General features: G+C 55.0%; 1 protein-coding gene, 1 long non-coding RNA gene and 1 other non-coding gene across 7 annotated transcripts in view; 2 read left to right on the top strand and 1 right to left on the bottom strand.

Moving 5' to 3' along the window:
* Window positions 1-26,859, bottom strand: part of IQSEC1 (IQ motif and Sec7 domain ArfGEF 1) — a 281,388-nt gene that overhangs the window by 65,801 nt on the left and 188,728 nt on the right.
* Window positions 1,465-1,533, top strand: TRNAG-ACC. Its single transcript has one exon. It is a non-coding gene; the product is annotated as a tRNA-Gly (tRNA).
* LOC106729049 lies at window positions 8,763-26,169 on the top strand. Of its 5 annotated transcripts, XR_004312206.1 has the most exons (4): window positions 8,763-9,641; window positions 9,756-9,834; window positions 11,387-11,438; window positions 11,529-14,451. It is a non-coding gene; the product is annotated as an uncharacterized LOC106729049 (long non-coding RNA). The 5 variants fall into 5 exon arrangements; XR_001365327.2 differs by lacking the exons at window positions 9,756-9,834; window positions 11,529-14,451 and adding an exon at window positions 23,031-26,169; XR_004312204.1 differs by lacking the exon at window positions 9,756-9,834.

Genomic DNA, 26,859 nt, shown 5'->3' with positions numbered 1-26,859 from the left:
AAGCCCACAGAGAACATGTCAGCAGACTTAGCACTGACTTTGGCTGCCTCGTGGAGCAACAGCAAAGCTTAACAGGGAGGCAGTGAAAACTCCAGCCCAGAGACCTGGCCTTTCACCCAGGTGCGATGGCTGAGGGCTGCCTTGTCGGGTCTTAGAAGACAGACCCTCAGTCCCCTCTCTGAGGCCACCACGTGCCCCGGGCTTCTGCACTGAGGCAGGGGCGCAGAGCCAGCTCAAGGTCACTCAGTGGACAGCTGGCAGCCAGGCTGGGCCTCGGCCAGGTCCCCAGGCTCCACCCTTGCTCCAGCCCCAGATCTGCTGGAGTGGGGAGGAGGGGAAGCTGCTCTCCAACTGGGGCCTTCCCTGGGCACAGAGGGACCGTTCTTTGCTACTCAACAGTCCCCTGTTTGCCCCGTGCCAGGCTGCAGCCTCCCTCGAGTCCTGCTGACGAGGACAATCTGGTGCCAGCATCCATGACCATGCCCGCCTGCTGGAGGGAGGCGGCCAGCAGGCTCTCCAACCGAGTGGGTGCATTTAAAGGCCCAGAGGCAAGTCACAGGATGGGGGCAGAGCCAGCTGCCGGCTGTTCTCTTTAAAATACGGCGCGGGGAACAAATAGACTCGGAGAAACATTTCTGACCAGATACCCACCCCGTGCTTTTCATGTCTGCTCTGGGGAGGGGGCAGGGACAGATACTGTTTGCATCGTCTGCTCTTATCCTGCTGAACCCGTTTCCCACCTGCCCGTACTTCCAAGCAAATATTAAACCCATAGGAATAAACACACACACAAAAGGCCCAGGGAAAACAGACAGGAGTTCAGAATTTCAGAGGACATGGTGAGCTCAGGTCTGACCTTCCCTGTAAAAACAGAAGCTAAGTCCCCCAGTGCCTGCTGGGGGTGGCGGTGTTTGGAAGCCCTTAAATGCACAGGGGTCTTTCTTTTCTTTTTTTTTTTTTTTTAAGTTTTTTTTGGGGGGAGGGAGGGGAATTATGTTTATTTGTTTGTTTATTTAATGGCGGTACTGGGGGATTGAACACAGGACCTCATGCATGCTAGGCATGCACCCTACCACTGAGCTACACCCTCCTCCCAACGGTGGCCTTTCAGAGTCACCAGGAGAGGTGGGGTCTATTACTGTCACCCCCACGGCACAAACAAGGAGACAGAGCCTGAGTCCTAGCCACCAGCCGTGGGTGAGCTGGGTCTCACGGTACTGGGTGGTGCTCCTGGCCCTGACTTCCCCCAGGGACCTAGAGTTCTCAGAGAGGCCCCGGGCGCAGCTCTGCGCCGGAGGGTCTGTACCTTCAGGCAGGGGTTGAGCAGGGCCTGCAACTTCTGGGATCCAGGAGGCAGGCTGCTGAGATGCTGGGGGCCATCCTCCCTGTCCGGGCCCTGGCTGGACCACAGCCCCTCCCTGAGCCTCAGTTTCCTTACCTATCAAATGGGTGAACTTGGGGAGTGGCTGTAGCTCAGTGGTAGAGTGCATGCTTACCATGCATGAGGTCCTGGGTTCGATCCCCAGTATGTCTGTTAAAATAAATAATAAAAAATAAATAAATAAACCTACTTACCTCCCCCCCCAAAACAAATACAATAATAATAAAAAATAAATTAAAAAAAATAAATGGGTGAATCTTCCCCACCTTGCAGGGTAGGAGTAAAGAGGACAAAGGAGGTTCCTGGCATGTAAATGGCGCTCAGTTCGTACCCACTTCCTCCCCCTTCCCTGCACTGGTGGTTCCAGGAGCAGGAAGGCCGTGTCCCTGGCTGGCTGTGTCCTACCAGGCCAGGTACTGGCTGCTGCCTGGGGAAGGGCACCTGGATCTGGGGAGCAGACTGGAGGTTGTCAGTGACCCCCCTGCCTAGTGGGCAGGCTCTGGACACTGAAGGGGATGCAGAGTCCCTTGGGAGACACTGGGCAGGTGCCTGGGAGTGTGTGCGTGAGCTCGGGGGCGCATGCATGGGGACCTGAGACCTGCCAGGTCCTTGCTGCAGGCTGTAACCCTCCACCTCCTGGCTTTCGGCTTCCCCAAACAGACCCAGCTGGCAAGAGCTTGGGGGGGACGTTTGATTTTCCAGACAGAAGTACCCAGAGCTGCGCAGGGAAGACATGGCCAGGACTCAGCCTGGCCCTCTCTCACCTTGTCTCAGTGCCCTGGCTGGGGCCTCGCTGGCCTCGGGGGTCCTCCTCTGTGGCCCTCGGCGACGAGCTCCCTCAGCCCTCCCCTGGGCCAGTGCGGGTCCTGAGCCCTGAGCCCCTGCTTAATCCGCCAGAGCCCGAGTCAGCGCCAGCCGGACACGTGACAGCCCCACAGACCTGTTTGGCAGGAGCAGCAGCTGGGCCAGTGGGGGAGGGCTGTCCGCCCTGCCCTCTGGGCTGTCCCTGCTGGGTCCTCCAGCCCTGAGCCTGCAGTCTGGGGCCCCTGCCTGCCCCGGAGAAGGATGAACACAGGAGGAGGGGGACAGGCAGAGTGGATAGGGGAAAGGGACACACATGTCACCAAATGATGCTGGGCAGGCTGGGACATGGGGGGGGGGTGTCTGTGAGAAAGGGACCCTTATCCCACCACATCCTAACATCAATTTCAGGCAGATTAAACATCTAATGTAAAAGGCGAATGCATGACCGCAGGATTGGAAAGGATTTTTTAAAACACATGCAATGCTAATAATAAAGAGAAAGACAGATTTGACCCCTGGAATTAAGACGTTCATCCCAAGACCCCAGGAAAAGCGAAAAAGGCAAGATATTTACAACATATTGAACTGATGAAGGATTAGAATCCGGAATACCTGAAGAATCCTCCAAATCAACAACAAAATAGAAAGACAGTGCAAACAGGCCCTTCATGGAAGAGGAGCTCCAAACAGCCAAGATACACACAAAAGACGCCCGAGCCCATCGCCAAGCAGGGAAACGCAGGCTGAACCCGTCACACACTCAGCAGGTGAATGAAAATGACGAAGACTAGCAATGGGGTGCTGGTGGGGGGGCAGCGGGAGGGAAGGGCACTGTGTGACTCTGCTCTGTGAAACTGAAGGTACTTCGCTGCCCAGTTTGAGACAGATGCTGGAGAGAAGGTTACAGGAGCACTAGGATGTGGGCAGGTTCAAGAATATGGCCCCGAACCCCCAAACTGAAGACACACTCATGTCCAGCACAGAGACTACATACATACACCGTGGCCCGCCGATGCCGCGGAATACTATACAGCCATTAAAAAGGAAAGCTACGGCTACTCATGACTTTGAACCAAAGAAGCCAGACCCAAAGCAATAGCTACAGCCTCAGTCTATTTATAGACAGCTCAAAGACAAGAAACACAAAACTGTGTTGTAAAGACTTGCTCTGATAGATGGTGAAACGGTGAGAGCAAGGACAGTATTACCACAACTGTCAGGGCGGCGAGCATCTCAGAGGGGCCATAGTTGGGGAAGAGCCCACAGGCGGGCAGAGGGCTTCTGGCCCTGGGTGGCGGTCGCCTGTGTGTTCCTCTTATGTTCCTTTAAGCTGCTGCACGTATGTCTTCCCCCTTCTGTGTGACAGGTTGCATATCACATTTCAAACAGAAAGGTAGCTGTGTACGGCACACATAGGGGACAGGAGGGGACCCCAGCGATGACAACAGCACCACAGGGCAGTGACCTCCACACAACAGCCACCCCCGCCATGTGGGACATCTGAACTGGAGGGGCTGATCTGCTGTCTCAACTCACAAACAAGAATCCAGGATCAGAGACAGGAAGGAACTTCCCCAAAGTGGCACAGCACGTGGGAAGCCAGTAGGGCCAGGACTGGAGTCTCGGTCTCCTGGAGCACAAATGAGGGTGAGGGGGCTCCTTTCCTCTCCCTTCTGGAAAGTCCTTCTCTTGCAAAGCAGCTTTAACACCAACCAGGACAGACTCATTCTTCCTGGCCCTTAGCACTCTCTGAAATTCTTCTTTGTTTGTTTACTTAATAGCTGTGGGTCTCCTGCCACTGGAATAAAAGCTCCCGGAGGGAAGGGCGTCTGCTTTGCTCCCGTGGTGGTAGAGTAGGTAGGTGCTCCGTAAATATTTGTTGGATGAGAAAATCAAGGGAGCTGGCATTTCTCTTTGGATCTTGAGGCCTTAGAAATACCTCGTAGCTTCTGGATATCCCCAAAGGAGAAAACGGAAAATGGCCGCATGACACTGGCACACTTTCCAGAATTACCTTCACACCTACCTTAGGAGGGCGGCCCTATCATCACCCCCCTTTTCAAGAGGAGAAGACTGAGGTTCAGGGAGGTCTCGGGACTGGTCCAGGGTCACGGAGCCAGGAAGCTGAGAGCTGGAATGGAATCCAGTGCAGAGGCAGGCTGGCCCTCAGCTGGTCCACACCCCTGAGCCCATGGGATCTGCTGCCTCGGCCCCTCCTGTCCCCTCCTCCCACCCCCAACCAAGCCTCACAACTTCGGAAGCGTTTTCTGGACTCTTCCAAACTCCTTCCTCTGTGGGGAAGGGACTTGTCCAAAGCAACAGGGAGCTCAGTTCTCTGACCTCAGCGTGGCTGACAGTGGACAGTGACCCCCATGCTCCTGAATTTAGCATGACTCTCAATTTCCTTCCTGCTTCACACCAAAGCCTCAGGCCCCTCGGCTACGTGCAAAAGCTGGTCCTGGTTCTGAATCTGGATGAGCTGAATAATGAGGTGTTCCCATAATGCCCCTAGGCAACTGACTTTATTAAAACACCCTGGCACTCGCTTAGCATTTTTCAAACCTGTATTACCACCCTGATGGGTTTCACCAAGTCCTCAGACAATAATTGAAAAAAAAAAGTCATTGGCTCTGGGAGCCCTGGAACTAAAATGGCCCGCCAGGGCATCCAACCCAGCTGAGATACAGGACTGCTCTGGACCCCAAGCCTGCATACCTCCAGTGAGGGGAACTCACTACCCTGCTCCTGGTTTGGCTCCCCCTCAGCCGAGCACAACAAAGATTGACATTAGCCCCAGGCGCAGGGGCCAGCAGGTGCCTCGCCACTGTTCCGCCCTCAGGGAATTTGCAGAGAAGATAGTAAATTCCAGCAGGACTGCCTTCCAGAGAGGCAGCGTGCGAGGCCCGAACTCACGGACGGGGTCGGGGTCCCCCGGCAAGCCTTCCCATCGCAGTCCACGCAGGCCGTGTGGATTCACACATGGTGCCCTCTGAGAACCCCTCTGGAGAAGCGCCACCCCAAGCTGCTGGGGGCCGCGGTCCCAGTCACGGAAGGACTCAGGCTGCAGCGGGCAGGCGGGCACAGTGTCCTCCGTGGGCCCACAGGCCGGCGGACTGACGGCACTGCTCTCACTTCCTGCCCCGAGAGCCTTCACACACGGGAGTGGATGGGCCTGTGGTTTTGCAGATGAAATGGGACGATATTTGGGAGGCTCCGCGGTGGGGTCTGGCACGGAGCAGATGCTTAAAAACACCTGCAGGGTTTGAGATGCAGTCGTGCTGGGTCAGAAGGCCACATACACTCAGTTCTTCCAAGAGTCCCTGAGAACTTGGCCACCCGAGTCCTGCCTTTCCACGTTGGCACTTGCGGTAGCTGCCCTGATGAGCCCAGGGCGGGGGGGGGGGTGTGTCTTGAAGTCAGGCCTACCCATGTCCCTGCACACTGCTCCCCTCCTCTGCTCAGGGACAATGGGGCCCCTAGGGAAGGCAGAAACTCAGGACAGACTTTGCTGAAGAGTCTGTGTCATCGATGAGTGAAGAAAGATGAACAAAGCTTTCCGGGTTGCATGGCTGGGGTGTGCATCCCTGCAGGAGCCAAGACGGGGCAAGGGTGAAGGCTGGGTCCAGCAGGGAGGGCAGGGGGCACTGGGAGACGCTGCTCCTATGAGCAGGTTGGAGTCACTTCATAGTGGCAGTGAACACCAGGTCTGAGCAACGGCGGTAGGTGGGACCCGGCCTCATAGAGGGGCCTCCCCCAGTGCCTTCCCCCAGCCTCTTTCACGCAAGAAGCATTTCCTGATAGGAGCAAGCAACCCTACTCCCCATCCCTGGTTATGAAGGACTGAGGCCAGGGTGTGGGGGAGTGATGAGACATTTGGTCAGCTCACCCACCAGAGCCCAAATTCCTAGCCTCCGATGACGAGTCAGTGCTCAGCTCTAGCTTGCACACCCCAGTGACAGGGAGCTTACTACCAGAACAAAGGATGGCTGTGTTTCTAGAGATGCTTAGGTGCTTAGCACCCTAGCAGTTAGGACACTGGTTGGAGGAAAGCTGAGGTCCCAGAGGGTCCCAGTTTCGGCTTGGCCTTGGCATCCCCTCTGCACAACGGCAAGGCACGACAGATCATGGGTGGTGTAGTGGCGCCAGCGGAGAACAGGCTGCAAGGGCAGGCAGCCACGGGAGAGGGTGGCAACTCTGGTCATGAGACTTAAGGCTACTTAATGTTTGCAAACTGTGCGGGAGCCAGTGTCCCCTTCCTTGTCCATCCACTGTGAGGACCTCTGAGGGGAACACCGATTCCCCTGAGCCTTCTCCAGGCTCTTGCAACTCCAGGACAGCTGGATTGCTGGAGAGCTGGGGACAGCGGGGTGCTGTGTGACCTTGGACATGTCCCTGCCTCTCTCTGGCCTCAGTTTCTCCATCTTTATAGATTGGCCCTAAGATGCCCCCCTTCCAGCGCGGTTGCTCAATGGCTGGGCTGTGGGCACCCCAAACACCTCTTTGGGTGTCCTTTCCTGCCTCTGGGGGGTCTGGGGCTGCTTCTCTCCTCTCCTTGCAAACCCAACTGCTGAACATGGGTCTCTGGACACACATGGCTTCAGAGGCTTGGCCGCCATGCCAGCCCACGTCAGGAGCCAGCATAAAGCTAGGGGCAGGGGAGGGAGACCAGAGGACACCCCTGTGCCATCTTCGTTCAGGGCTGCTCCCAGGGGGCTGCCCAGGCCGGCACCCACGCTGTCCTGGGGGGACTGACCACAGAGCGGAGCACAGGCTCCTCAAAGTGCACAGCTAGGCTCCTGCTTCCAGCACAGAGCGAGTGCCCCGCTGCCCCCCACCAACTACAGAGCATGCGCAGAGTGAAATGTACAAAGCTGACCAGGCAGAGCGGACTGCTGTGCCCCAGAGCCTCATCTCCTGGACAGGCCCGGGGGAGGGGACACCCACTGTCATCTTTCTGCGCCGTTTGCTCCAGGAACAGATCAGCTGTGACAGTTTTGAGCCTGGCAATTTAAAGCGGCAACTGCCTGGCAGAAATTTGGGAGGGGTTTTGCCCATGACTCGGGGTACAGACTTGGAACACTTCTGCCAATCCACCCGGCCTACTCCCGCCCCAAGGGCAGCTGGTTGGGGCAGGGCAGGGGTTTCCTGCCCAGAGGTCCACGAGGGTCCCACATCAGGCTGGCAGGTGGGACATGGCGTCCTGATACCCGCAATAGCGCCGTCATCACTTCTCCAACCCCTGCCGCCCCCTGCCCCATTTGGGACTGGGTCGGGAGATCCTTGGGCCCCGGCCCCTAAGCAGCCTCCTACACCGACTCCGGGTCTGTTGGGGGTCTGGCCCAGAGGACCCCCAACTACAGACCGGCCCCCTGCCCACGTGGTACTGGGGAAGAAGCCGCCCAAGGTCACACGGGGGGTCAGGGGCAGGACTGAACTCCGGGCCAGCCCTCCAGCCCAGCCCAGGAGCGTCTATCTGCCTCCCAGCGAATTCCTGAGATGCCTCAACCCCCGGCCCGCAGGCTCCGGCCCCTGGACCCGCAGCAGGATCTCTCCGCGGAGGAGAGGGAGGAGGGGGCAGAAAAGGAAGGGAGCGTGTGGGGATGGGGAGCGGACAGCTTCCCCCTGCGACGCTCGGGGTCTGGGTTCGCGTTTCCCTGCCGGGGCGAGGCAGCCAGCTATACAGGCGCGGAGACGAACACCATGAGCCCCCCTCCCCCTAGGTCGCGCCTTTCGCGTCCGCAAAGCCGCGGAGGCTCCAGCTCCTGCGTCCGGGGAGCGACACCGCAGAGCCCCGGTTCCAGAAGCTGGACATCGGCGCCCTCCCCACCCCCCCAATCCCAGAGATTCGGGCGCCGCTGGTGCCCAACCCTGCAACCCCGCGGCCCGCGGCGTCCCCGCGACTGCGGCCTCGGCCCTCCTCCCGGGCCCGGCTCTGCAAACCCGCCGGGGACCCCCGCCCGGTTCCCGAGAGCTCCTCGCGCGTCGGTGCAACCGCAAGCCCCCGCCGACCCCCGCGGGCCCCCAGCCCCCGGCCGCACCGCCCGCCGCCGCGCGCGTCCCCCGCTGGCCCGCCTCCTACCTCGCGGGGCCGCCCGCAGCCTCCGAGCGCGCGCCGTCCCCGCCGCCCCGCCGTCCCCGCGGCGGGCAGGAGCGCGGCGCGGGGGGGGCCGGGCGCGCGGGAGCCTCAGCCCGAGCGCCGCCGGCCGGCGGTCTCCGCGCGCGCCGTGACCTTGGCGTGCGCGGCCAGTCGGCGCCCGGCCTCAGTTTCCCCGGACAGGGGTGTGGGGGCGGGGGAACCGGTGCCGCCCCGGCCGCCGACGTCACCCGAGCCCGGGCCCGTTGAGGGCGCCCAGGTCGGTGGGGCCGCTGCGGGGACGGGCCGGGGCGCCGGGTTCGCACAGCCTGGGCGCGGTGGAGAGGCGCTGTGGCCCCGACCTTTTGCTCAGACTCCCCAAGACCCCAGAGATAAACACCTAGTAGACGCAGCTGCAGGTCGGTCCCTGGCCCCTCCCAAGGAGAACTGCAGTCCCCGCCCGCCATGCCCAGCCCCCTCCCCGAAGCCTCCCCAGTTCTCGGATGAGACGACTAAGGCCCAGAGAGGGGCAGACATTGGCCCAGAGTCGCACAGCGTGGCGGGGTGGGGGGCGCCTGGGGCGGGAGCTCTATGTCCCCTCCAGGACGCGCGCTCCCGGCAGTTTGGGGAGGAGGGTGCGGGCCTGCCGGCGGCGCCCCTTACCCCACAACAAACTGACTGAGCACCAACTGAATGCTGGGGACAAGCCTCAGTGAGCTGGCACTTGTCGCGGAGAGTGGGGTGGCACGGCACTGGAGGGGGACTCAATCCGTGGGGAAGAAGTGGCGCAGGCAGGAGAGGCCGGGCCTGGAAGGGGCAGGAAAGAGAGGGTGCTTCAGGACTGTACCCAAGGGAAAAGCAAGCATGGAAAGGCGCGTTGCCCGGTGTGTAGGGCCCTTGAACACCAGATTGAGGAAGGCTCCTTTCGTAGGCAGCTGGGAGCCCCCGACCAGGTTGGAGCAAGGGCGCCAGCAGTCGGAGCTGGACTTAGGCCGCGCCCCCTGGTGGCCAGAAGGGGTGAGACAGGAGGCCGGAGGCGCGGGCTGCAGTGGTCCAGCAGAGAGGAGGCCGGGCGAATGATGTAATGAGTCAGGAGACTGGAGTCCCTGCCCGCCCTGCCACCCGTGGGCTGTGTGACCTTGGGCAAGGCACTTCCCCTCTCCAGGCTTCTGGAGAGGAAAGGAGCCTGATTTTCAGCTCTGATATCCCATGACCCTGGATACCGGGGCCAGGTGGGAGTAGGCAGTGGACCCCGGAAGGAACCGGCAGATCAGAGGGGAGAGGTGGACATTTAGTTTGGCGCTCTGTGCTGGACACCTCAAACAAATGAGTTGGAAACTATTATCCCAGTTCCACAGACAAGGACCCTTCAACACGGAGAAGGTAAGTCAACCGCACCCCCACCCCAGCTGCTAAGTGGCTGAGCTGGGATTTGAACACGGGCTTGTGAGGCTGCAGAGGCTAAGTGGAGTGTCTGGTCACCTCCATCTCTTGCAGCATTTATGCGCATCTAAGGTGTTCCTGCAATAGACAAGGCCCTGGCGCCAGAGACGCACACGGATTGCTCCGGCTCCTGGTGGGTCTTCCACACCCTCGTGGCCCCTTGTTGGCGCTCACGGCCAACAGGACAGTGGTCACCCTTGGAGATGGGTTTCCAGGGCAAGGCATGCGCCCCACCTCCAACCTCGTGCTCCACTCTCCTGTATTGTCGGAGGTTTTGTTGTTAAAAATTATGAATTGTATCATTTCAAAAGCTTTTTTTAAAAAAGAGCACTCAAAGAAAAGATTCTTCTAGTTTTAATAATTCAAGATGCCCAGTCAGCGAAGCTACGTCGTCTGTTCTCAATATCAGGAGTGAGTTACCTGGCTGGTGGGAAGGGAGCTGAGGGAGGTGAGAAGGGCCAGGGTTTTAGAATCTGCTCAGCCTGGGTAAGTCCCACCCCCTTTCTGAGCCTCACTTGAATTCATCTGTAAAACAGAAAGACGCTAGAGCTCCCCGCACCGCCTCCCTTCCAAGGCTGCTCCGAGGACCAACGGAGATAATGTGTGAAAAGGCTGTGCAAAATGCACGGTATAAATATTTGCATTCCCAGAAGCCATGAAGGAAAGACTGATGAATTTAACACTATAGAAATTAAAACTTCTAAATGGAGTAAAACATGCCACAAAGTAAAAAAAAAAAAAAAAAAGGCCAATGGTAAACTTCAAAACAGTATCTGCAGTGCATAGGACAAGTTAACTGAGGGCAGTAAAGTGAGAGCCGATTTCCCTGACGCACAGCTCTCTCAGATCGATAGGAAACAGATGGCGAGCCAACGAGAACGAAGAGCAGAGGCTATGAACAAGCCGTTCGTGGAAAGATGCTCAATCTCACTTGTAACTAAATGCATATTAAAGAAACCCAAACCCAAACCCAACATGCATGTCATTTTGTTATGTCTACCGAGCTGGTAAGAATGAACCAGTGTGATGACGCTTCTGCTGCTGAGGGAGGAACCGACTACGTCCAATGCACCGGCCGGGCAGGTGCAAGGTGAAGCGAACTTTTGTGAAGGGTGACCTGCAAAGCTGGACAGCACACGGGTGTGAAAACACCACGGCAGTGCACACGGCCTTCTGTCTAAGAGTGAGCAAAGAGAGAAGAGAAACACCTTTGGTGGCCAGCAGTGGTCGGGGGAGAGCTGGTGCGAAGACACCCCCACGGGCTGGGGCTTCGCGGTAAGATCTCCAGGAAGCGTTTCTCCTGAAAAACGCAGGGGACGGAGGACTGTGTGAGTTACCATCCCTTCTGCATACATTTCAAAAGGTTATACATAGATGTGGACTGGAATTTCCTTATTTTTTTCCCCAAAGGATACACACACCCATGACCTGTTATGGATGGCTACCTTTTGGGAGGATGGTGGGGTGTGTGGAATGGGTGTGGGAGGAGCTGTAACTCTTCTGAGGATTAGCTGATTTGGAAAAAGTCACCAGGGGTTTTCTGGACACAGGCACAGCCTCAGGGGCCAATTCAATCTTTTCCTTTTCATGCCTTTAAAAAATGAAAGCACTGTCTTGATTTTTTTCTCTTTTTGCTTCCTGTTTTATTGAGATATAACTGACATATAACTTTGTACTCATTTCAGGTGTACAACATCATGCTCTGGTACCTGTACGTACTGCAGAATGATCGCCACAGTAAGTTTAGTGAACATCCGTAAACTCATAAAGTTACAAATGAGATGTGATGAAAGTAACTGTCTTTATTTTGTTTTGGGGGGTAATTAGGTTTGTTTGTTTAACGGAGGTGCTGGGGATTGAACCAGGACCTCGTGCATGCTAGGCACGTGCTCTGCCCCTGAACTCCACCCTCCCCGCTGAAGGTGACTGTCTTTAAAGCGAATACAAATTTTTGGAATCTCCTCACTACCCAAAGCACACCAGTGAGGAATTGTTCATCAGATGAACACGAAGAGCCATCAGTACAGGGAAAACCTATGCAGCTGTCAAAAGGCTGGAGCTTCTGTGCACGACTGATGAGGGACAATTTCCAAGATATTTTGGTTAGTGGAAAAAGCAAGGTGCAGTACAGGATATGGGTGGTACTTTTTAGGTTAAAAAGAGGGGGTACAAGGTGCAAGCTGGTTTGTGCCTGTATTACCTCTGACAAGGCTTAAGAAACTGGTATAGCGGTGCCATGGGGAAGGGTGTGGGGAACTGGGGGCCACGGTGCAAAGGAGACTGACTGGCTTTTCACAGAAATGTTCCATTTAAATATATTTGTGCTCTGTGCATGTATCGCCATTTTGTTTTTAAAGAATCATTTCTGAGACTGGACAGGGAGTAGGGGCTGGCGTCTAGGACCTGCTCTGACACCGGCTGGGGTGACTCCTGGACGCCCTCATGGAGGCTAATTTCCCTCCAAGCCTCAAGGTGCCCCCGACCTGGCAGACAGGAAGGCTGAGATAAGGCAGGTGCCAAGTCTCCTTGCAGCACTGACACCCTCCCAGCCCCAGACCCTCCTCGCTAGAAGAGCTGACCTGACGTGAATTGGCAGCTGGGAGGCGGGGGTACTCAGCTGGTGGTGAGCGGAGGCTGGGGGCTTGCACAACTTCTGCGCTCTTCCCAGTGCCTTCTCCCACTCACAGTGCCCTGCCTGGGAACTCTTGCTTCACACTTCCTCTCCAGATCACCCCTGCGACGCTCCCCTGTCTGGGTGGGAGACACAGCACCGGGCACCCGTGTGGGCTGAGATGTCAGCGTGGGCCAAGCCTCATGTAGGGAACCGGACCACTCACCCCACCCAGGGATCAGCCCTGCCCGCAAGCCCGCTCCCTCCCCACCGCCTCTCTGGCCCACCCCCAGTCACTACCCAGAATGTTCTGTGGCTCCCCAATGCCCACCAAACCAAGGAGACACTCTCTGGCTGGACATTCAAGGTGCTGTATTTTCTGGCCTCCATCCTTCCAGCCCTTCCATCCACCCACTACTGTCCCTTATTTAAAGCAACTTTCAAAAATACATTTTTTGGTGGCAGGGAGGGTAGAGCTCAGGGGCAGTGCACGCACTTAGCACACACGAGGTCCTGGGTTCAATCCCCCGTGCCTCCATTGAGAAAATAAATAAATGAACCTAACAATCTCCCCACAAAAAGAGCAAAAAAAAAAAAGCATTTTCCATCACACCCCTTCCCTGCTCAGAACCCTTCTATGCCGCCCCATAACCTGCAGGACAGTCTAAGCTCCTCAGTTCAGTATCAGAACTAGCTTCTGCCTCCCTGTCTCGCTCCGTCTTCAGCTGTTGCCCCAGAGTCAAGCTATACTTAATGTCTTTCGAGCACACCATGCTGTCTCACAACACTGTGTATTTGCGCATACTATTGTCTCCATTTCTCAATATATAAAGAGTTCTAACAAATCAGTAAGAAAAAAACATGAACGCAAAATAAAAGTATCCAGTTGCTCTAACTAGGTAGTTCAGAGAAAAAGAAAACAAATGGCCTAGAAACCTACAAAGAAAGTAACTTCACTTATAAAGAGACACACATCGTAAGGGTGAGATATCATTTCACCCACCAAAGTGGCAAAAACTCCTAATGAATGCCTTTTGCTGGTTAGCTGAAGTCCAAACCCACCCTTTAGACCGAGCTGCAAAAATGTCACCTCCTCGAGACATCCTGGCTCCCACAATGCCCTGTACACCCTGAGACAGTGCTTAGACCAGAACTAGGCACAGTGCAGAAACTCAGTAAATGTTAGCTGTTAATAATAAAAATAACCACTGCCATGCTGTTCTTTAATCGTCAGCTAGTGAGTCTGTTCCCTGTCCACGGGTCCCAAGGGCAGGGGTGGAGCTGGAATCATCTCTGTTTTGCCAGCATCAGCTCAGGGCCCAGGAAATGGCTAAGCAGGGGGAACAGGTGAGGTGCGTGAGGCAGAGGGAAGGCTGGAGCCTGGAGCTGGCCACAGGGCTGCTGTGTTGGGGAGAGGAGGTGCTGCAGGAGAGGGGCAGCGGGAGGCAGGGCCGGGGATGGGGCAGCCCCAGGCTCGTGAGAAACACGGCCCGCACACGTCATGCCCTGCTGTGTCTGCTGGTGCCGAGCTGGGCTCTCCGCCTACAGTTTTCAGAGATGGGTGATGCTCCCTCCATGTTACAGGTGAGAAAACCTGGGCGGGGGGTGGGGGTGTTAGCAACTACCTAGTCACTCTGATTTACTCCACGCAGCCTCCAGGCTTGCGTGTGGGCACTCACAGAGGCCTGGCTTTGGACATGTGACTTTCCCTACGTAGGCCTCTACCTTCCCATCTGAGAAACGGCTCTACAGCAAGAGTTTCTCAAACTCAGGAACAGGTGGACCCCTAAGAAAGCAGTTTGTAACGTTCATCAGACCCCGCTTTCAGGCTCACTGCAGCCTAAATTAAATGCTGCCACACTGGGGACCCCCGATGACCCCATGTGCATAAACACACAGAAAAGGCAGCTGCAGAAACCGGGTGGCAGAACTCAGCTTTCAGAGAGTCGTCCAGGTGACCTGGAGCACATGTCTGCTAAAATGGGATGGGGGTATCATCTTCAGGAAAATAACATCTAAAAAACTATTGAGGGGATCCTCCTACACTGTGGTGGGAATGCAGTTTGGTACAGCCATTATGGAGGACAGTATGGAGGTTCCTTAAAAAACTAAAAATAGAGCTACCATATGATCCAGCAATCCCACTCCCAGGCATATATGCAGAAAATATGAAAACTCTAATTCGAAAAGATACATGCACCCCAATGTTCATAGTAGCATTATTTACAATAGCCAAGACATAGAAACAACCTAAATCGACAGATGACTGGATAAAGAAGCTGTGGTATATGTATACAATGGAATACTACTCAGCCATTAAAAAAGAATGAAATAATGCCACTTGCAGCAACGTGGATGACCTGGAGATTGTCATACTTCAGATTATCACACTAAGTGAAGTAAGCCGGAAAGAGAAAGAAAAATACCATATGATATCATTTATATGTAGAATCTAAAAAAAAATGGACACAAATGAACTTATTTACAAAACAGAAAAAGACTCAAAGACATAGAAAAGAAACTCACTGTTACCAGGGGGGAAGAAGGGTAAAGGGATAAATTGGGAGTTCAGGATTTGCAGATACACACTACTATACAGAAAACAGATAAACAACAAGGTCCTGCTGTAGAGCACAGGGAACTATATTCAATACTTTGTAACAGCCTAAAATGAAAAGGAGTATGAAAAGGAGTATATATACATATATATGTATAACTGAATCGCTATGCTGTCCACCAGAAACTAACACAGCATTGTAAACTGACTATACTTCAATTAAAAAAAATTGTATCATAGTCAAATGATTTCTGGCAAGACAATTCATTGGAAAGAATAGTTTCCTCAATAAGCAGTGCTGGGACAACTGGTTATCCACACAGAAAGGCCCGCGTTTGGACCCTTCCTTCCTATCATACACAAAAATTAACTTGAAATGATAAAAGATCTGAATATGAGAATTAAAACTAGAACTCTTAGAAGAAAACATAGAAGTAAATCTTTCTGACCTTGAATTAGGCAATGGTTCTTAGATATGACACCAAAGACACGAGAAAAAAAGAAAAAAATGATGAACTTGACTTTAGCAAAATTCAAAACTTTTGCACTTCACTTCAAAAGACACAATCAAGAAAATGAAAAGCCACGGACTGGAAGGAAATATTTGCAAATCACGAAATCAAAAAGAGACTTGTATTTAGAATATAGAAAGAACTCTTATGACTTTATAGTAAGAAAACAATACAATTTGAAAATGGGCAAAAGTTTTGAATAGGTACACAAACGGCCAGTGAGCACCTGGGAAGACGCTGAGCGTCATTAGCCGTCAGGGGGCCACAGCTCAGCCACAGTGAGGTGCCGCCCCGCACCTGCTGGGACGGCTGGAGTGGAAAACAAAGGGACGCAAGCGAACTTATTTACAAAACGGAGACGGACTCACTGACACAGAAAACAGACTACAGTTACCAGAGGGCAGAGGGGGTGGGGAGGGACAAACTGGGAGCAGAGTATCAGCTGTTACCACTGCCATACATAAAACAGATAAACAACAAGGTCCTACTGCACAGCAGGGGAACTATATTCAGTATCTTGTAATAACCTACAATGAAAAAGAATGTAAAAAGGAACGTACAACTGAATCACTATGCTGTGCACCAGAGATTAACACAACATTGTAAATCAACTATACTTCAGTTTAAAAAAAATCAATGTATTGGGCACAAATTAAAATTTCTGTTTTAAGGATTATTTTTAAACACACATCTTTATTACCATAAAAGAATCTCAAAGCTTAGGAAAAAAATGATGGACAATAACAGGTGTTGAAAGGATGTGGAGAAACTGGAACCCTCACACAGTGCTGCTGGGAATGGAAAACGCTGCGGTCACTTTGGGAAACAGTTGGGTGTTTCTCTCAAAGTTAAACACAGAGTTACTATATGACCTGGCAGTTCCACTCCTGGGTGTCTATTCAAGAGAAACGGAAATATACGTCCACATAAAAACGTATGTGTAGGGGAGGGATAAATTAGGCATTTGGGATTAACAGATCCACATTACTATGTATAAAATAGATAAACAATAAGGACCTACTGAAGAACACAGTGAAGTACATTTAATTTCTTGTAATAACATATAGTGGAAAAGAATCTGAAAAAAATATGTATATATCTGTATAACTGAACTGCTTTGCTGTACACCTGAAACTAACATTGCAAATCAACCATACTTCAAGAAAAAATAAAATAAAATAAATACATATGTGAATATTCCTAGCAGTATTATTTGTAATAGTCAAAAAGTGGAAACAACCTGAATATCCATCAACTGGGAAACAACGTAAATGTCCATCAACCTAGGACAATAGATAAACTAAATACAGTCTTTCTGTACAACAGAATATTATTCAGCAATGAAAAGGGATGAAATTCAGACACCTGCTATGGCATGGCTGAACCCTGAAAACAGGATGCTAAATAAAAGAAGCCAGACACGAAAGGTCACGTACTGGATGATTCCATGTATATGAAATGCTCAGAAAGGCAAATTTACAGACAGAAAGTAGCTTAGTGGCTGTTGGGAGCCAGGGGTGGGACAAGAGAGTGACGGTTTCTTTCAAAGGTGATTTGAAATGATTTCAAGTAAAACCGTGGTGACGGTTACACAGCTCTGTAAATACGCTAATAACCATTCAATCATACACTTAAGTTGAGTGAATTTTATGGTACATAAATTATACCTTGATTAAGCTTCAAGTAAACATGTGGTGATGAAATGCAATGTGAGATCCCAGATTGGGGGAAAAACTTGCCTAAAGGACATTATTGGGATAATTGCTGAAATATGACTTAAACTGCTTATTAGATCCCAGAATTGTGTCCATATTAGGTTTCCTGAATTTGGCTCCTGGATCGTGGTTACGTAAGAGACTGTCCTTGCTCTTAGGAAATCTATGCTGAAGAATTAGGAGTAAAAGTCATCAGGTTGCGTGTTTGCAATGACCTCTCAAATAGTTCTGGGAGAAAAAAATGTCGTTGTGAGAGAGTGAAATTTGGTGAAATGTTACTTATGATGAATTTGGGTGAAGGGTACGTGGGAGAATTTTTTTTATTCTTGCAGGTCTTCTTCAAGATTGAAATTATTACAGAATAACTCTCACAACTCTTAAAGGCTCCACACATACAAATATTCTCAAGTGGAACTTGAATACCCCTGGGAGTAAATCCACAGATCCCAGAAGGAGAAAAGGCACTGATCTAGTTGTGAACACACCTCCCATAGGGGGTGTCCCTGCTCATCACACGTCTGCGGGGCCCCCAAAGAGAAGACACAGCCAGAGCCTGGGGGATGGGGTCGGGACACGTGCCTGTGTGCGCCACAGCCAGCATCCATCCACCCAACAGTATTTACTGAGTGCCTACTATGTGCAAGGGGTCAGCCGTGAGCCAGACACGCACAGATCCCTGCCCTGGTGACGCCGGAAGTTGGGTGGGGGAGGGGGTCCTGCAGGAGAGGGAGGGGATGTGGAAACCCCTGGAGGGCAGGGATTTGTATCTGAACCTTCCCTGTTCCCCAGATGATCTCAGTTCCCATGCAGCAGAGGGGGTCACGGCTCTTGAACCCTGGGGCTTGTGGCTTGGAGGGCAGGGCTGCGCAAATACCTCAGACTGGAACAAGCAAGAGCGAGGGTGGGGTGGGGTGGGGGGGGAGTGTACCTGCCGGCTATGGTAGTGCAGGGAGTCAAGGATGGGGGATAGGATGCTAAGGGGGCACCTGGCTCCCCTCCCACCACCAGAACGAAAAGAGCTGCCACCTGGAGACCCTTCAAGGTGGCCTCCACCCCACCACCCAGGAGCTGCCCAGGGCCTCCCGCTCCTGGAGATTTCAGAGATTCCCAAGCTGGAAGCCCCTGAATTATTTTCGGGGCTCTTGCATCCCATATGCCCACCCAACACGGCTGGTAGACCAAGTAAATACTGCGTTTCACACATTGACATCTTTCAAACCAAAACAGATGCTGAGCGAGGAATAAAATTTATAAAATTCATGTAAAATGGGTTCTTAGTGGCTCACTGTAACTCTCAGTCACGGACACCAACCCTGGTGTGCGGGGGTGGGGTGCACGAGGGAGGTTTCTTAAAATTTTGGGTGATGCAAAGGCACCCTTCCTCTACTGGAAAAGCCTGGGAGGTGCACATGGAGCCCCCTGGCTTCGTGGGGCGAGGACAGGGCCCAAGGGGGTGAGGGTGAGGCTCTAGGACTCCCACTGAAGCAAGCCTCCGGGGTCCTGGCCACCCGGTTCACACTGTCACCATGTGTTTCCCGCCTGCCTGCCCCAGCAGATCCAGAGCCTCTCAAGGGCAGTGACAAGGACGGGGCTGAGTCACTTCTGAGTCCCAAAAAGCCAGCACTGGGCTTGGGTGACCATGACCTAGGGGCTGGGTGACAGGGGCTGGGCTGGGGCCAGCTGACTCCTGGTTCCCCATGTCTTAGCCGTGTGGCCACTGAGCACTGGGAATGGAGCTAGTCAGGGAGCTGAATTTTCTAAAAATTTGATTTCCATCAGTTGAAATTTAAACAGCCGTCTGTGGCCAGTGGCCTCTGCCCTGGGCAGCCCAGCCGCAGAGGCTGAAGGGAAACTCAGAACGGAGTCGGTGAGCCAGTCAGCTTAGACCCCTCAACTCCCAGCTGGGACTGCGGGTCCCCCCCTCGCTGCAAAGCTGCGATGCCTGGACAAGCCCTGTCCCCCATTTGGTCTGGCTCAGAGACTCACGGCTTCAGTGGCTCGGAGCTCCTGCACATCACAGGCAACTTCAGGGGTTTCCGAGGGTAGGTTTACGAGGGTAATTTTGGGCTGTTTTTGGCCCTGATTCCAACCTTTGTAAGTGAGTCCAGCAAAATCCCAATGATACAGTCTGTGATTGCAAAATATGGCCACAAATTCCCCCCATGCCGGGACCCAGGCCCTCGGCACTGGGACGCCCCCCTCCCACAGCGGGGGTCTATCTTCATGCCCTTTGGCCACATGACTTTCTTTGCACACTAGAACGTGGCAAGTGTCATGGTCGTGTCTGTTCCAAGGCTGGACCTCAAGGGTCTTGTGGGTCCACCTTCGCCCTCTTGCAAGGCTGCCCTCAGACCGCCACGGACGCCGGCTGCCCACCGGGGACCACGGGAAGAGGGACCGGGGTGCCCCCAGCACCAACCACAGCCATGTGAGTGGGGCCACCTCGGACCTTCCTGGGAGCCCAGGGGGACCCTCGGGGATGGCCTGGCTTTCTAGTCAGCAGAGTCAGGCCCAGTAAGAAACCAGTGCCTTCAGGGTGGTTTGTTACACAGCAAATGCTAGATGAACCCCAAAAAACCACATTCATCACGGGTGCGGCTGTCTGGGGGTGTCACAGCTCACGGCCCAGGCCACAGCCAGGGAGGCAGAACCAGGGCACCAAAGCGCTCCCTGGAGGGGTGGGGGCCGTGAGCAAGGTCCTTGGCCCCCGGGGAGCTTCCCTGCCCTTCAAACACAACAGCGACCTGGATGGGGTGGAGGGATGTAGACCTGGGGACAGCCTGAGGCCCGCTCTGAGCTGGGCTCTGATTGCGTGGGACTGGCGGCCTCTCCTGGTGCCTCTACGGTACAGGGTTATGAAGCCCTTGCCAGGGTGGGAGTCCTTCTCCCCTTTACATGGGAGGACACAGACTCAGGGGCAAAGACCCTCGTCCAAGTCGCCCCACTCGGACTTGCCCTCCTCCTGATCCTTTCTTGGTCCTCTCCGCTGACCAGGAGCCCCCTCCCCGAGGGCAGTGGACGCCCTGCAGACACGCCTCCAGCTCCCAACTGTAGCCACGAGGGGAAGCCAACAGGAGCCTGCCACACTGCGGGTAGGACACAGACCCAGCGCCCCACGCAGGGAGGATGGGGGCTCACGGACCCCCAGAAGAAGGCTGGGGCTCTGTCAGCAAAGGACTCTGCCTTCAGCAGACATGCAGCACCCAGACACACCGGGGGGCCCCCCTCCCATAACTGGCCAACATCCCGATGATGGGGCAGTGGGGGTACTGGGAGGGGGCCCACTGCCACCTGGGAGCGGGGCAGCCAGGGAGCTTGGTCTGACTTCCTCACTGCCCAGAACATTGCCAGGCACACAGTAGGTGCTTGGTAGATATTAGCTAAACAGCTTTTTAACAGAGTAACTCACTTGATCCCCTCCCAGGGCAGGAAGGGACGCGGAGGAGCCGGGGGCTTCCCGGTGGGAAAGACACCCCAGAAAATCCCGTCCTGTGGGCTGGGCATTCTGTTAATCTGCTCAGTGATCCCTGGTGATCTGAAAACCATTTCCCAGATAAGGCAACTGCGTCCCAGAGGAGTGAGGGGACTTGCTCAAGGCCACACAGCTTGTACGGCTGAGAGCTGGGTCTTGGGCCCAGCTTTTCTGGGATCTACAGCCATTTGTCCCTTCTGAGTTCACCATGTAAAGGAAGGAATCGTCACAGCCGGCATTCAGGGACACCTGTGAGGTCCCAGGCACTGGGCCTGGACTTTCCAGGGATTTTTCATTTGCCCACCCTGTTCGGTAGTTACAGGTCCATTTTGCAGATGTTAACCCCAAGGCCCAGAGCAGCCCAGTGGCTTGCCCCAGGCCATCTAATACTGGTACTCAGACAGCCAGAGGTCCCCACATGGTGACAGCAAGGTGAGAGCGTGCTGTGCCCCCACTGCCTCGGTTTCCCCTCTGTGCAAGGAGGGTGTGGGCAGGATGACTCTGACAGGGTGTGACGTCAGCAGGGAGGCAGCACTCTGGCCTGGGAAGTCTTAGGGCTGAAAGGGGAAGTGAGGAGTGCCGGTTTCCCCATCCCGTGCACTCCCCACCCTGGCCCTGTGCCGGGGGTGAGGGGGTCACTTCCCCTTGACCACTTCCTCCGGAAATGCCCCCAGAAGTACCCCTGTGCCCACAGCCGGAGCATAAATCCAGCCTCCAGGCCAGGTGCCTCACATCTGGCACGCTCCTGCTAAGATCGCCCCAAGCAGGAACCAGGAGGCACGGTAATGAATACACACACTTCACTGGATATTTTCTCTGCTTAAGGAAACATCACAGGAGAGCCAGGCTGGCAGTGCCTCGGGGACAAGGGGCTGCAGAAGCCTGTGCCACCTCTCTCAGGGCTCCCTCCTCTCTGCCTCCCTGGCCTCCGGTCTCCCCCGCCGGTCTGTCCCCCATCCGAGGTCCTAAGGCATCCTCTTCAAACCCAGACCTGATCACTGTGAGGCAGGTGCCCAGATGGTTCAGAGCCTGGGCTTCGGGCTCAAGCTGATTTAGGGTCTGAGGCCATTTGCCAATGGTGTGTGTGACCTTGGGCAAGTGACTGTACCTCCCTAAGCCTTGGTTTTCTCATCTGAGAAATAGGGATCAGGAGAAACCCTACCTCCTGGGCTGACAGGAAGGGATGACGCAGGTCCAGTCAGCTAGCACAGTGCCTTATCAGGTCACAGGGGTGATGCGGGACGTCTGTACCCGCCCTGCCTCCATTCTCACTCCCAGTAAATCACCCCAGTTTTCTCAGGGGGACCCCCTCCTCCACTCTTAGTCTATTGAGTTTATGTCTGGTGGCTCCATCCCTAACTTGAGAGCCTTCCACCCTCCTCACTAGACTGACTGGTTCAGGGATGCGCAGGCGGCCCAAACCTGTTCTGGGCGTTCTGTTGGAAGTTTCTGCTGGGATGACTGGCTATCAGACTACTGCAAACCTGGAGCTGCTGAGGCCACCACGAGCAGAGAGGCTGCCTGGGCACGAAGTCGTGAAAGAAGAGAAAGAAACACCAGTCCCTCTGACACACTGTGAGCCCCTGAATCACACTGTACCTGAAGTCCCATCTGTTTCAGAAATAGAAGGCAGTAAATTCAGCCTTAGGCATAAGCCAGTCTGGGCTCTTTGTTACTGTCACTTTGTTACTGTCACAAAGAGTACTGGTCAGTCCAACCTCCCTGCCCAAAAGCCCTGCCGGCCCTGCCCACAGAGGGAGTGCAGCAGTCCGGCCTCCGGGCCCCACCTGCCTTTGCTTTTGGCCTCAATCTGAGCCTCATCCCTTCCAGACCCCGGGCCACCCTACACCGACGGCTGTTCCCCAAACACCACGGGGACTTGACCTGCAGGGTCTGCCCAAAGTCTCCTCCCTCTCCACCCACTCAGTCCTCCTCACACTCCAGACCTGGCTCCGAGGTCGCCTCCCGGGAACCCTCTCCTAAATCTCTCCCACACCCGGAGAGCCAGAGGCAGCTAGCTGCGGCCTCCCTCCACGCTTGATTACATCCCCAGGGAAACGTCCAGTCGTCTTCTCTTTTGTCTCACTGCGTTATTTAGGAAAAGAACACCTTGGATTGACTTGGAATTTGACAAATTCAAAATGTGGCTTTATCTCCCCAAGTGCATTTCTTGAACCTCAGGTCTGACAGGTGGACACAGGGCTGGACGGCCTGATGTCTGCCCTCCAGGGGCTTATACCCTGAACCAAACATTTTCATGGTTGCAAAAATGCCAATTTAAAAAAGGGTATAGCTCAATGGTAGAGCACATGCTTAGCATGCACAAGGTCCTGGGCTCAATCCCCAGTGCCTCCATTAAAAAAACTAGTAAGTAAATCTAATTATCTCTCCTCCACAAAAACAGAAACAAACGAACAAACAAAAAACATTATCGTCAAACTGACAACATTATTTTTCCTCAGGGGTAGTAATCACTGACATAGGTGGAACTGCGGCCACGTCATCACGTACGATGGGCCCGCCCACATATGATGGACCCGCCCACGTATGATGGACCCGCCCACACATGATGGACCCGCCCACGTATGATGGACCCGCCCACGTATGATGCTGCTTAATCCTCACCTTGTGAAACTGAGGCTCAGAGAGGTAAAGGGGGCTGCCCGAGGGGTCACAGCAACAGGAACGGACGCTGGGAACTGAGCCCCCAACTTCCTGCCCTACCCGGCTCCTCCCCCGGCGGATCTCAGCTACGAGTGAACACTCTTTGGGCGCAGCTTAGAAGTGGTTTAAAAATTCTCTGCTCAAAGCTCAGAACCAAGCTGGTCTCCAGGCTGCTGAGGAACAGGGCGTCTGTCCGCGCCCACGGTGAGGGTGGGGGGTAGGATCTTGGGCGCCACAACTCTCACTGGCCTCTGGCCCCGACACGCCCCTGTTTTGCAGGCATCGGGTTTCAGATTTACTGTGTTTGCTCCGGGTGTGATGGGAGGCCTGGTGGTTAGTCTGCTGGGAAGGTGTTTCAACACACAACTGTTTTGAATGTGTTGACTTCCCCATACTACTCTGTCCCCGGGGCATCCCAGAGCAGAGCCCACGGAGTCTGGCCGATGCGTGAGCTGCACATTCTAAATTTGTGGGGAAATACACTTGACTGACTTATTTAGAAAAGGCTTGTGCTGATCCCGCACCCATTCTCTGCAAAGTGGGGATGAGGGACATCCAGGGGCCACTGTGCAGCAGGATGAGGCGACGTGGAAAGTTACAGGCACACAGTAGGTGCTCACTAAATGCGATTTCTTTCCTGTCCTTGCAGCCTGGAAGCCAGGCCATCTTTTGCCCACATGCAGGCCCAGTCTCCCCTTTGGCCCACCCAGGCACCGATCCTGACTTCTGAGCCTGGGCTGGAACCCCAAGAATCCACTACAGCCACGTCAGCCCCACTGTGCACGGGTCCTGAGCCCACTTGAGCCCCAGATGGGACCCAAGGGCTTCTGCTCCCTCATTTCTCATTCCCTAGGCCAACTCCTATGCCCTCAAAGTCTAGCTCAGCTGCCACCTCCTCCAGGAAGCCCTTGGGGAACCTATCCGGATGTAAACTCTGATGTTCTTCCTCTGGGCTCACGTGGGCCTTGGAGCTCCCCCTGCTCAGCTCTGATTGCCTTTGTGGTAACTCCTTTTCCTGTCCTACCTCCCCCAGGGCACTGTCGACATCCCAAGACAGAAACAGCGTGTGGCTCACCACATCCTGGCAGCTGTAGCTGGCCCGTTGCAGGGTCAGGGAGTATGCCCTACCTGCCAGGCAAAGAGCCAGGGACCCACATGGAGGTCTCCTTCAAAGTGAAGCCAGCAGGGAGGAAAGGAAAGCAAGGTGAGTGTTGCAAAGTCCAAACCCAATACCTAAACTGAACTCCTGGCTCCAGCCATTCCTGAAGCTAGTGTCTCCTAGACTTTGCAGTTCCATAAGCCAGTAAAGCCCCTTTTACACATAGGCCTGTTTGATTTGGATGTTTCTGTCCCTTGCAGCTAGACGGCCCTCTACCGTGAGGCTCAGCGAAGTGATCTGATGAGCCAAAGTCATATAACCAAGAAAGCAGCAGAGTGAGACTCTGGTACGAGAGCCTGGCTCTCAGCCTGGTTCAGTAGCTGACCACAGCCCAGCACCCAGGCCCAGCAGCCTGGGTGTAGCTGATGCCCCACTCTGCCTGGCAGTAGCCCTCCCACCTCTTTCCTAGAAGCAGGTGGTGTCACACTGATAGGGATTCTGGGCACTGGTTTGCTCATCTGTTGAATGGGGCTAAGGACCCCTCCTGCACAGGCTTGCAGTGAAGATCAGAGGATGCCGCACGCTGGCCTGGTTCACGTGTGGGGGGATTCGGGGAGGGGGGAGGCTGCAGTGCGGACCCTCAGTCCCACCCTCTCCTGGCTGATGGCCCACCTCCAGTTGAAGGGCTCCGTGGAGCTCCACGCCCAGCCAGTCCTCCCAGCCCTCCCAGCTCGGCAGCACCCCCACTTCTGAGAAGGGGTCTGGCTCTCTGATGGAGGGGGTCAAGGTCCTGCAAAACCCTTGCTCACTCCAAACCTAGGGGAGGGGTCTACACAGGACAAGGCTGGCAGTCCTCTGGGAGATGCGGGGGTCCAGAGGTGGCTCCGTGGACTCCATGTCCCACCACAGGCCACACCCCCGGAGAAAGGGTCACCTGGAAAACATCCAGGCCTGAGGACAACTCTCTGAGGATGCGGGCTCTTCAAGGTGTGGCAGGGAAGGGACAGGAAGGGAAGGCATCCAAACCTGATGTATCTGGTGACCAGGAAGCAGGCTCCTTTATGCTCCAGCAAGTGGAGGTGGGGGTGCGGAGCCCGGCCCCCGCTGGGGCCGTCGGCCCCTAATGCAGCCGCAACCCACCCGCTAACCAGGAGGACCAGCAGCAGTGATGCTTGAGCGCGAGAACCTACTTGAGCGGAGCCGGGCTGAGGAGGGGCATGGTATAACTGGCCCTTGGTCTGGGGACTTCCAGGGGTTTCGGGGAGGGAGTGCTGGGCTGCCCCCGGGCTCCCTCCACAGCATGGCTTTGTCTCCCTGCTGCAGGCGGCAAAGCTCAGTCCCTCAGCCCCCACTTCCCTTGCTCAACGCTTCGAGCCCAGGCTCCCACGACCCTGAAAGACTCTGGCCCTCTCTGACTGCCACCTGCTCTCCAAATGAACTTCAAATCTCCCTACTTCTTTTTTACTTTCTAGCTTTGCTTCATCTTAAACACTGACACCAGTGAAATCACGAATCTGGTACGCTAGCTGGTTTTGTTTTCCAGGCAGCAATGTGTACCTTTGAAAATAAACCACATCCGGCCAGGTGCCCTTCCCTTGCTGGCCACCCCACCACCACCTTTTTATCTGGTTTGTTTGTCGCTTTTGTATCCTGAGACAACACAGTGCTCGGTACACGGCAGGTGTTCAATAAATACTGGCTGAATGACTGAATGAGTGAGGTGCTGAAGCTCTGCAGGGAGTCACGGGGCGCTCTGGCTCCCGGCTCCACCAGGCCGGTCCGCAGGTGAGGACGTGAGGCCTCAGGACAGGGGGCAGCCTGTCTGGGGGCCCCTGTAAGCTAGCAGAGGCCCCTACCCCAGAGCCCCCTGTCCTGACCCCTGATGCTCTCCCCCCGCCTGCCCGCGGGGTGCACTCTGCCCGGCTGGACAGGAGGGGTCTTCCCGCAGGAAGGCAGGTCACTGCTGGAGACGCCACGCTGGGGGCCGAGGCCCTGGGCTCTGAACGGCCCGACCACTGGGGTCCTCCCATGGCCCCGGCTCACTGGGGTGCTCAGGGGTTCCATGGACGGGTCAGGCTAAGCCTTTGCTGAGCCACGCTCAGCAATCAGCAAGCCTCCCCGACCCTAGTCCCAGCTACTGGGGGCCCGGGGACAGGCAGCCCCCTCCTGAGGACTGGAGCCCAACCCACTGCAAAGGGATAAACTGAGACCCAGGGATGCAGTCACCATGGGATCATTCACCCCGTCCCCTGCACCCTGGACAGAGGCTGGGAGTCATTCCGGGTTCGGACCCTACCTTCCCAGTGTACTTGGCTGGGAGCCGCTGCACAGACCCCTAATGTCTCTGGGCCTGGGTTTCCACAGGACCTGCGGTGACAGGAACTCCCCTTCCCAGGCGCCGTCAGGGCCACAGGGGTGCTGCCACTCTCAGAGGGCCAGCCTGAGCAGGCGGGACAAGGGCGCATGACAGGTGGCCCTGGAAGGAGGCCGCCCTACTTACTCTGAAGCAGAACGTGCCGGGGAACCTC

This window comes from Camelus ferus, chromosome 17 (genome assembly GCF_009834535.1).
Source record: "Camelus ferus isolate YT-003-E chromosome 17, BCGSAC_Cfer_1.0, whole genome shotgun sequence".
Lineage (NCBI taxonomy): Eukaryota > Metazoa > Chordata > Mammalia > Artiodactyla > Camelidae > Camelus > Camelus ferus.
The sequence above is the reverse complement of the archived record's forward strand: the minus strand, read 5'-3'. Positions and strand labels throughout refer to the sequence as shown.